Raw genomic sequence first — 11,489 nt, 5'->3', positions numbered from 1 at the left:
TCAATCGGTATCACCAACAGCCAAGGCAGCCCAATCTGATCCCTGCAAAAAGACATCTCAACCGTCTCATTCCGGAGCTGTCAAATGGGTACTTCCTGTGTCTCATGATGAAGCTGGTGCCGCGGTACAGCAGAAGTCCAGGGTTGAGATTAAGGATGACGTCACCCAGGAGTCCCCAGTTACTCACGGGCACTGTATGTAGCTCTGGTCACATCCACTGGCCTGGGCAGCAGCGGCAAGGCTGTGTCTGAGGCTGGCTCACTGTGGTCTCAGGACATGGGCTGTCTTGGGAGGCAGCTTGGGAGTCAGGGATTCCTGGGGAGTTTAAGATCATGGAATAAGCCCCAGGCTGGGCCTCTTGAGCATGTCTGTGTCCCCCTCTGGGGAGACCCATCGCCCTAGGTGTTCTCCGTGTGTGTGTGTGTGAAGGTGGGGAATTTGGTAAGGACCAGATGCCTTGTTCTTGTAGTTCTGATAAAACAGTTAGGGATTCATTGTAGGTGTGAAGGAAAGCATTGCAGAGTTATGGGGGTGTATGCAGGGGACCGTGAAGGCTCAGTGTGCAAGGGCGCTTTGAAAAGTCTGGGAAAATGGAGTTAAAATGTAAGTTTAGGGGTGGGTACAGCAGGTTAAGCCCTTATCAGAATGCCTGGTTTGCGTCTCAGCTACTTTGCTTCTGACTCAGCTTCCTGCTAACGTGCTTGGGCTCCTGCTGTCCATGTGGGAGCCCTGGATAGACTGACAGGATTCCATTTCAGCCTGGCCCGGCCTTGGCTCTTGAGGGGACCTGAACCATCAGATGGAAGATATCTTTCTTCTCTTTCTCTCTCTGCCTTCCACATAAATAATTCTTTTTTAAAAATAATTTTTAAATCTTTTTTTAAAAGATTTTTATTTATTTATTTGAAAGAGTTACACAGAGAGAGGAGAGGCAGAGAGAGAGAGGTCTTCCATCCTCTGGTTCACTCCCCAGGTGGCTGCAAAGGCTGCAGCTGTGCTGATCTGAAGCCAGGAGCCAGGAGCTTCTTCCGGGTCTCCCACGTGGGTGCAGGGGCCCAAGCTCTTGGGCCATCTTCCACTGCTTTCCCAGGCCATTAGCAGAGAGCTGGATTGGAAGAGGAGCAGCTGGGACTAGAACCGGTGTCCGTATGGGATGCTGGCACTGCAGACAGAGGATTAACCTACTACACCACAGTGCTGGCCCTAATATATGAATCTTTTTTTTAAAAAAATATTTGCTTTGTTACAAACCATACATAGTATAGTACACTTTTTTGAAAATCCCTCACATTTTCTTATTTATTGGAAAGGCAGACACACAAACACAGAGAAGAGAGAGAGAGAGAGAGAAGCAGAGCACCCTTCATCTGTCTACTCCCCAAATGCCCTCAACAGCCCTCAGTTGGGGCTGAAGCCGGGCGTGGAACACAATCCAGGTCTCCATGTGGGAGGCAGGAAGCCGATTACCGGAGTCATCACCATTGCCTCCCAGGGCGTGCATTAGCAGGGAACTGGAGTTGGAGCCCCAGGCATGGAACCCAGACACTCCAGCGTGGGACTTGGGCATCTTAATGGTCAGACCAAACTGTCTTGTCATGATTTAATCCACCCCTCCCCACTGTCCACCAGCAGGCTGCCCATTGCTCAAGGGCAAAGGGGTCTGTAAGGGGAAAGGGGTGTTCGTAGCTCTCCACCAGCAGCTAATTGAATAAACCCCAATGAGCCCTGGTAGAAGTCCCCAGTGTTTGTGGAACGAAGTTGAATGTAGTTGGATGTGGTGGGGATGGCAGTGGCTGTAGCTGCTTTGTGGAATGTGGAGCCCCCCATCCTGGGAAGAGTGGTTGTGGAACTGGAAAGATAGGGGGTTGCATAAAGAGGTCAGGAAAAAGGGCCTCGGGTGACACTGAGCAGGAGCCACCGGTCTCCTCCCCTGCATTTCCCACATTTCTGGCCCTGAAGAGGGTGAGGAGTGGAGGACACACAGTCTGTTCCCCCAGGGTGATCACATACAGGCTGCTAGCTGTGCTGATTCTCGTCCTGCTGCACGGAGCAGGTGAGATGGTGATGCTGGGATATACTCGAGGCACCTGGCAGGGTGGGCGCCACTCAGAGGGCAACAGGGCTCACGAGAACCTTGGTGAGATGCCGGAGAGAGGGAAGGGCTGCTGTCGAAGGGGGCATTTTCACCTGTGCTCCACAGCGAGGCGGGAGGACTGTGGAGTGCTCAGCTGTTGCAGATACACAAGGAATTTAGAATTGTGTTGGAAGAACTTCCAGACTTCAAGGGTTCCACAAAGCTTACATTTGATCCCCAAGGAAAGAAAATGGTTCCCTTTTCGAATGGGAAATTTATAGAGGTGTGTTTTATGTGCCAGGCGCTAATCTCATTGTAACTCCGTGGGACAGGTGTTTTATGCCTGTTTTATGGACGTGGAGTTGGAGGTGCAAGACGATTTGGTTTCCCTGGTGCTACACAATAGGTATCTGGCGTCAATGCCTGTGCTTTTTCTCATACACCACACTGGCTGGTTGGTGACTTTAACAAAAATACGTTTAGGGGTTCAGTTATGCCCCTGCTTACTTTTGTTGGGTTTCCTCTAAAGTCCTGAATCTGGAAGCACATCCCTAAGAAAAACCAAAGAAGCTTCTTAGGGCCAGAGTCATCCATCTTGACCACGGGAGATTCTCTGCCTCCCCACAGCTGGAGTCTTGTTGACTGTCAATTACACAAATGTATAGCTGAGCACCTGCACCTGCCCCTCCTCCCCAAGCCTAATGGACCAGCATGCATCAGGTCACACCATGGAGCTCACAGACTGGCTCCTCCTTCCTTCAGCCCTGCAGAGGAACAGATCCCTGGGTCACGTGAGGACCCAGCACGGGAAATGCTGTGAACGGGGAGCAAGGCTGCTTCCTTGTCTCCCCAACTTCACTTCATTGTTTTTAGAGTTTATTTAGTCTTACTTGGAGAGGGACGGGGAAGGGGAGGGGGATCTTCCATCCTCTTGTTAGCAGAGATTGTAGTGTGGGGTTCTTCTTGCAAGAAAGAATTCAGGCGTGAGACAGAGAGCAGTGGTAAGCAAGATAGCAAGGTTTACTGGAGGTAGGGCATCTGGCAGAATGGATGGGACAGAATCCAAAAGAGAGTGGCCAGGTTGTGTGGTTAAATGGGAAGCATGCACCTGGCAGGTCAGGCGGGCGGCTCAGTAGAGAGAGCTGAGCGTTGAGAGCGTGTGGCCTTTGTCAGCCTGTTTTTTTTTTTTTTTTTTTTTTTGACAGGCAGAGTGGACAGTGAGAGAGACAGAGAGAAAGGTCTTCCTTTGCCGTTGGTTCATCCTCCAATGGCTGCCGCGGCCGGCGTGCTGCGGCTGGCGCACCGCGCTGATCCGATGGCAGGAGCCAGGTACTTATCCTGGTCTCCCATGGGGTGCAGGGCCCAAGTACTTGGGCCATCCTCCACTGCACTCCCGGGCCACAGCAGAGAGCTGTCAGCCTGGGGTTTTAAAGGGAATGGGTCTCATTCTTCCAGCTGTTTCTCTCTCTCCCTTCTTCCTTCTCCAGAACAAAGGTTTGCTGAGTATAAATCGGGAAAATTCCTCCGCAGGTTTTACTGCTCAGTGCTGTCAGACGGGAGCCCACCTGGCACCAGCCATGTCAAATCCTGGGCTGCCTCCAGGGGGGCTTCTGCAGTTGCTGCTTTCCTCAGGCCCCTCTCATGCACTTAGGCTAATGTCTAACTTCCTACCTCACTCTGGTTCAATCCTCAAATGCTCACACAGCTGAGGCTGGGCCAGGACAAAGCCAGGAGCTAGGAACTCTGGGTCTCCCATATGGGTGGCAGGGACCCAAGTCCTTGAGCCACCATCTGCCTCACAGGGTGTGCGTGTGCCAGGGAGCTAGATTGGCAGCCCTCTGATATGGGATGTGGGCATCCCAAGCAGTGTCTTAACCTGCGCCACAACACCCACCCCAAAAGCTTAATTTTAAACCAGCTGCTAACATTTTAAAATGGGCAAGTGTCATATAAAAGTTCCATTTTCCATCTCTTTTTGACAATCCGGAAGGTCTACCATGCTCTGTTGCTTCGTTTTGGCCCTCATTGTCCCTTATCTTACTTGTTGGTCCCCAGAGGTAACCGAGTTTGTACCCACCCTTTAGACCAGAGCAGCTGAGTGGCCCAAATGTGCAGCTGATGTTCTGTGTGTAGGCACCAGGGGGGCCATAGTGGTCACTGAAAGAGTGAGGTCATTTCAGCTTCCACCTGGGGGCTTTTAAGCTCCCCTTATGTGGGCACCACCTGGCACAGGTGAATCTCTGGGTGTGGGGCTGGGGCCGGCTTGTTCTCATCTGCAGGCAGTTATCCCTCCTACAGGGCTTCCCTGAACACCACTCCAGACTTGGCTGTCTTTGCCAGAAAAATGGGCTTCTGAGGTCTTTGTTAAATTCACCTCCCAGACTCTCTTGGGTAGCCCCATTCGCTTCAGTCTGCCTTACTCGGCCATAGCTGGGCCTGTATGGCTTTAATGCCCCTGCTTCCAGAGCTAAGATTTGTTTTCACAGAATCCTGGGTGGGGAAAGAGGAGTTGTGAAGGGAACAGATTATTATTTCAATGTTTTTCTTGAGAAATGCTCAGAACAGCAAGGCTATCTTATTGCAAATCATAAGATTCCTAGGAAACAGGTAACGACATTTAGAAGCTACTTGCTCTTTAAGTATTCTCTCGTTTGGGAAGTAAAACACATAACACAAAATAAAAGGAACTCGACAGCTTTCTTTCAAGTCTTTCAGCCCCCAGGAAGAATTTCGCCAGCAAGCACCGAGAGAGTGTTCTCTGTGGGTATCTGACAGCAGCCGTGGGCAGAGCTACAGTGAGAGTCCATTCCCACCCCCTCTGCAGGGAGCTGGGCCAAGGCCATGTCCATCAGCACCGCCTCATCCAGGGCTGCCCTGGTCACGAGTGCAGATGGCAGAAAGTGACATTTGCATCCGGGGAAGAAAAGCACCCAAAGGGTACAGAACTGTGAGCTCCTTAGGGACTCTCCTCATCAGTCAGATGTGGCGGGACTTGTGTTGGCCAAAGGTAAGACCTCTGCCCTTCCTCCAGCCCGAAAGGCCTTCGGGGGCCTCTGCTATCTGTGCATGGAGAAGCTGTCCGTTGGCGCACCCGGGTGGATCCTCATCCCAAGTTGAAGGTCTTCATCATTAATGGCCAAACCTGTTTCACATTTGGAACGTCAACACTTGCCCTTAGAGACTCAGCCTGGCATTTCCCGAGCTTCCAGTGGAAGACAACAGGGTTTTTCAAGGAACAAAGGGGCTCTTGACTGTTAGGGGCTCTCTTTTCCATTAAAACTTGTTTTTAGAATTCAATTTTTTTTTGAAGATTTATTTATTTAAAAGTCAGAGTTACAGAGAGTTGGAAGCAGAGAGAGAGAGAGAAAGGTATTTTTTTTTCTTTTTAAGATTTATTTATTTGAAAGTCAGAGTTACAGAGGAGAGGCAGAGAGAGAGGTCTTCCATCTGCTGGTTCACTCCCCAGATGGCTGCAATGGCCGGAGCTGCGCTGATCTGAAGCCAGGAGCTTCTTCCGGGTCTCCCATGTGAGTTGCAGGGGCCCAAGCACCTGGACCTTTTTCCACTGCTTTTCCAGGCACATTAACAGGAAGCCAGATTGGAAGTGGTACAATCGGGACTTGAACCAGCTCCCACATGGGATACTGACACTGCAGGTGGTGGCTTTACCCACCATGCTGCAGCACTGGCTCCTGTTTGTTCCTTTTTCACACCTTCTTTCCTTATCTCCTTTTTTTTTTAAAGATAAAGTTGATAAAACGGAAGAACACTATAAACAAGAAAAACTAGGTTTTTAGAGAATCTGAATCTGACCCCTTCCCACTTGCGTGGGGCCCTGGGTCCTGTTACATAAATAATCTGTTTTATCACCTGCAGAAGTGGGAACATAGGTTCTCTCCAGACTGGTATCAGTAAGTCTTTCAGGACAGGTTTGATGACCTGTTACTATTTAGGGGGCTATCCCTCCAGGCCAGATACCCTCAGAAAACCCCTGGGGTCATGACCACTTAAGGGAGGACAGTGGCAATCTGAGAATGACTTGGCTTTATGCAGCCATATGGGCTCGGTGGTGGGTCTTCCTGTGTTTTCCAAGAAAGGCGTGTTGGACTCCTGCACCAGAACTTGCCCTTGGAGGCCTTCCTAAGGAAACATATGCTCCCTGACACCCACTAGAGATGCAAAGATCCTCTTAGCAGCAGTCCCCAGTCAGGGCATTAGAGCAGTCAGGTGACATCAGAATCCCGGGATGACTTTCCAAAGTGCACGAGCTGGCCCGTCCGCCTCCACAGAGCCTGGGAGTGAGGTGTGGCAGAGGCAGTTTGCTGGGCAGAAGTGTCTGGCTGATTCTCATGCTTCCACTTCAGTGTGGGAGCCGCTTCCCTGCAGGAAAGTTGAAGAGTCTTTGTCGGGACTCACATTTGGTGCCCGAAATGCCAGAATTGAGACCGAAGGGAGCAGACCAGTAGCATTAGCTTTTCTGGGCGATGCCTGGAACCAGCCCTGATGCCTTCTCCCAGCCAGTCCCTCGCCAAGAATGCCTTGCCCTTCTCTGTTCAAGCAGTTGCATCTTCCGAAGCATAGCTCCTATCACAACCCACCTCTTGGATTGCCCCAGCCCAAAGAGCTTGTCTTCTCTGCACTTTTAATTCACTCACTGTCTGGATGATTTATTTAACAATTCAATTAGCAAGTGATGCCCTAGCTTCTGTTTCAATTGAATGCAATTTGTCTTATATTGCTATTTAATTTATCACTTATCTCTGTCTAGTGGAAATAAGAGTGACCTGAATTTCAGTTCTGGCTTAACAGTGAACTGTGGCTCCTAAGCAAAGGATTTAGCCTTTCTGGGATTTAGAAGCCCAGACTGCTCCAGTGTTGATTTGATTTACTTTGTTTGACAGAGTCTAACAGGTTCTCAGTGCTCCCTGCCTCCTGGTATTCACAGCCATGTGCAACTCCCTGCTCTGCAGTAGGAGCTGTACCCAGGGCATAGAACGCGATCAAAATAACCAGATGCCACTTACGTGATTAGCCCAGAAAAGACTGTGACTTGTGTTTTCCTAGTATTCTTTCAGACTCTCTCCCTGCATCCTTGCATTGATGGAGAGGTCACCTGGAGAGGAACCAGAGGTGGGCTCTGGTCAACAGCACCAAGGGCTGGAGGCCACGCTCCAGTGGTGTGCGGAGGACTGAAGCTTGCCAGCAACCACTGAGTTATTGTGGAAGTGGATGCTACTGCCACTGAACCTTAGATGACTGCAGCTCCAGTCAACACCCTGTGATTGCAGTCTCGTGAGGGATGCTGGGCTGACACCTTGATTGCAGCCTCACGGCAGATGCTAAAGCAAGGGGACCCTGCTAAGCCTTGCCTGGACCCCCAGCTCACTGAAATGGTAAAATATGAAATGCATGTTGTCTTATGCCGCTAAGTTTTGGGATAATTTGTGATGCGGTGATGAATAACTGGTGCTGTTTATGAGATGGGTTGATGGACATACTTAAGCCTATCTGGATTGGTTAGATCTGGCTAAATTATACTGCAGTTACAGGTGACCCCCTATGGAAATCTTGGTGGCTTATATCCATAAAAGTTTATTCTTTACTCGTGGCATATGTCCATTTAAGGTCGGTTAACCGTGCTCAACATTTTCTTGCCTCCAGAAATTAAGCTGACAGAGTTGCCTTTCTCTTGTATGTTGCAAATCACGCTGGAAGAAAACGAGAGTAGGGTGAAGTGTGCACTGGTTTGTAATGCTCCGTTGGAAAGGATACACCATACGTCTACTTGAATTTCATTGGCCAAATCTGATCACATGGTTGCATAGGAGTTCAACAGAGCTCCGAAGTATAATCCTCCTCCATAGGGAGGTGCTAAATATTTGTGACCAGTGACACAGTGGGCTGTAGGGCATGCTCCTTTGGGTCAGAGGGCGTGGCAGCCACAGATCATGACATACAGAGAGAGAAGGTACAGCTCACATCCTCAGATGGATGCGTGCAGGTGCACTGGTGCCTGAGAGGAGAACACACCGGGAGAGCTATCTTTCCTAGAGTAGGGAATATGGGGAAGCAAGGGAAGTTGAGGGTTTCTGCTACCCTCGTACTCTCCATCTCACCGTCCTAAGATCTCCCGCAAACAGTGAACTCTATTGCAAATGCAGCTTCGGGACTTGTCCCCTGGCCTCTGACTGATGGCAATGCCTCCCCTAGGCTTTCTGGGCCTCTTCTGCACAGAATAGAAGCACCTCCCCAACCCTCAATGCTGTTTGTAAACTAGGTTTTCAAACAACTCTCTTGCAGTAGTCAGTTCATAGGAGAGGAAAACTTGACACGTGACCTTGGGCAAGGGCTGCCACCCTCCGGGCTTCAGTCTTCTCAAAGTCCCACCCTAATCCCCCTTCCTGAGCAGTTCCTGTGGGCTTTCTGCGAGTGTCGGAGGAGCTTATGGAGCGACTGTGAGCCCATCCATCTCAGAGGCCTTGCCAGGCTGGCTTTAGCGAGGCAGCTTGATGAGCGGTGCAGAGATCGGAGTGCCCATACATCTAGCTTGCGGAGCAGGGGAAGTCAAGACCCTGACTTAGCTGGTAAGCCCAACCAACATGATGGATCTGCCGTTGAAACCAGCACCAGATTAGACTTCTGCAGGCACAACTCAGATAAATGTCAGGGCCGGAGGAGCTCTGGACAGCAGAGGAGAGACTGCTTGCCCACCCTTCTTCCTGTGAAGTAAACTCCTGCCCTCAGGCCCGGCGTGATCTTTGGATCATGCCAGATGGTGTTCTGTTTCCCCAGAGGTCATAGTTTACGTCAAAAGTAGTAGGCTTCGTTTAGATGAATTCTGAAGGAAGCCTAGGAGAGTCCCAGAAAGTGACCTCAGATGCCACCCAAGCCAAAGCCCTGCCCAGCACAGGAACCTCCTCCCCGTCTCCACCATCCAGGCTTTCAAAACACTCTGGAGTTTGGTGATAAGGGACAGGTTTGAAACTTTCCAGGATTCTTTAGGGTATGATCCTGTCCCTGTCATCTTTCCTTGTTGCACCCTGGAGAGCATGAGGGAGAAGCAGTACGTCTGTGACAGTGTGGAGACAAGACCTCTTCCTAAGTGACACAGAAACCTTTGCATTTGGGAAAAGAATTTCACCCTGCAATTGATATGCACTTGATTGTCAGAAGAACTGTTGTGAGAGGCCGTAATTCGTATTCTAGAAGTCCTACTTCTTTCTTTTTTAAAGATTTTATTTATTTGAAAGGCAGAGTTACACAGAGAGGAGAGAAGGAAAGAGAGGAAAGAGAGAGAGAGAGAGAGATCTTCCATCCACTGGTTTACTCCCTAAATGGCCACAACAGCCGGGGCTGACCAGTCCAAAGCCAGGAGCCAGGAGCTTCTTCCAGGTCTCCCATGTGGGTGCAGGGGCCCAAGGACTTGGGCCATCCTCTGCTGCTCTTCCAGGTGCACTAGCAGGGGGCTGGATTGGAAGTAGAGCAGCTACAACTAGAACGGCTGCCTTTATGGGCTGCTGGCGCTGCAGATGGCGGCTTAGCTGGGTACGCCCCAGTGCTGGCCTCTGCAAGTCCTACTTGTAAAGATGCTAAAAAGTTTTATCCCTCTATGGCATATTTCTTCCTCCCTCATATGAGGGTAATAATGGTGCTTCTAAAGAGTAAACTGACAGTGCTTTTAAACTGCTTGGTGGGCCAGTGCGGTGGCGCAGTGGGTTTACACCCTGGCCTGAAGTGCTGGCATCCCATATGGGTGCTGGTTCGAGTCCTGGCTGCTCCACTTCCAATCCCGCTCTCTGCTATGGCCTGAGAAAGCAGTAGAAGATGGCTTAAGTTCTTGGGCCCCTGAACAGCGTGGGAGACCCCGAAGAAGCTCCTGGCTCCTGGCTTCGGATTGGCACAGTTCTGGCTGTTGCAGCTAATTGGAGAGTGAACCAGTGTATGGAAGACCTCTCTCTCTCTCTCTCTCTCTCTCTCTCTCTCTCTCTCTGCATCTCCCCTTTCTTTGTTAACTCTCACTTTCAAATGAATAAATAAATATATATTTTTAAAAGAAAAGTTTCAGTTCTGGGCTGAAGCTTTTAGTTGCTGTTCTAGACTATCTAGAACATTCTCCCCCCTTCTGGAATAAAACCAGCAACTTTAGAGATGGTGGCTATTCGTCAGCATGACCTGGCCTCTCCTCTAGTTCAGTGTAACTAAGAAATAAGTATGGTGTACCTACAGAATAGAGTCTAAGGGCCTGGTAGGGAATGGAAGGCAGTGAGATTGGAAATAGGGCCAGGACCATATTATGAGAAACTCTGCCCCATGCTGAGAAATTGACTTGAACCTATAGGAAATGAACAGCCATGGAAGGATTCAAAGTGGATTTCTCTTAAGCCACACAGTTAGCATCACTGTTGACTGCTTTAGTGCTAATGTCACACTTCGTATAAACTGAGGGGGTCTAGAGAAAATGGGCTAGCTGGGCATAAGCATAGCAGAGCTCTGCCACACTCCAGCAGGGAGCGCTGTGCTGGCAAGTGTCTCTCGGCCAGCAGTAGTACCTTCCTGTATCTGACGGGGGCCGCTTTGCTTAGGCTAGACTTTTTAGGTTGAAAGGCTTGCTCTTGGTGTTAGTATTTGGAAGATGAAATGCTCTGGGTTCACGTTTGCTCTTACCCTCTGCTCACTGGATCCAAATTCGGAGATACCGATTGCCTTTTTCTGCTCTGCTGTTCCTTCCCAGGCTTTCCCATTGCACCTGCCCAGCTCTCGCATCCCCACAGACCCTGCTCGGAGCAGCCCAGAGCACCTGGTGTTCCCTCAGATACCCTGCCCCTGTGGCTTCACTTTACTGCCCGCTTGGCCTCCAGGCTCCAGAGTGGACGGTCATTGTTGCTGAAACTCTACCCACCCCTTAGGACCCAGTAGGTTTTCCAAAGGATGGTTTGTTTTCCCCCACGAAGATACCCTCTGCCCTAGAGAGAACCAAGCAACCAAGCTCTGACTTTTCTGTTAGAAACCTCACCTCACGGAGTTGTTAGACGATGGGAGTTTGTGGATATACCCAGACCCCAAGATCGTCAGGGGCAAGAAGGTGTCTGGGTGTCTCAGCAGTCCTCAGAGTAGCAGTGCCGCGAACACAGGGGCACCTGCTAGAGCTTTTGAAGATTGAGAGCCTTTTAATTCAAAGCTTGCAAAGGTGGATGGAGCACTCTCCTAAGTTCCCCAGTTTGCTCCTGCTCCTGAGGCTCCCTTCCTACTACATCCCCAGCACCTCCAAGTTGACTAACTCAAGTTCCCTTCAGGCGGAGAGGATCTTCTGCCAGATGGTAACTAAGGTGTTTAGTTAGAGCACAGAGAGTAACCAGGTGACGAATGTCCGTGGGAATCAGTCTCTCTTCAGGGACAGACAATGTGGAAGGAAAAG

The sequence above is a fragment of the Oryctolagus cuniculus genome, chromosome 14, assembly GCF_051225735.1.
Source record: "Oryctolagus cuniculus isolate XC-2025 breed Fujian yellow rabbit chromosome 14, ASM5122573v1, whole genome shotgun sequence".
NCBI classification, from domain to species: Eukaryota; Metazoa; Chordata; class Mammalia; order Lagomorpha; family Leporidae; genus Oryctolagus; species Oryctolagus cuniculus.
Note: the sequence above shows the minus strand (reverse complement) of the source record.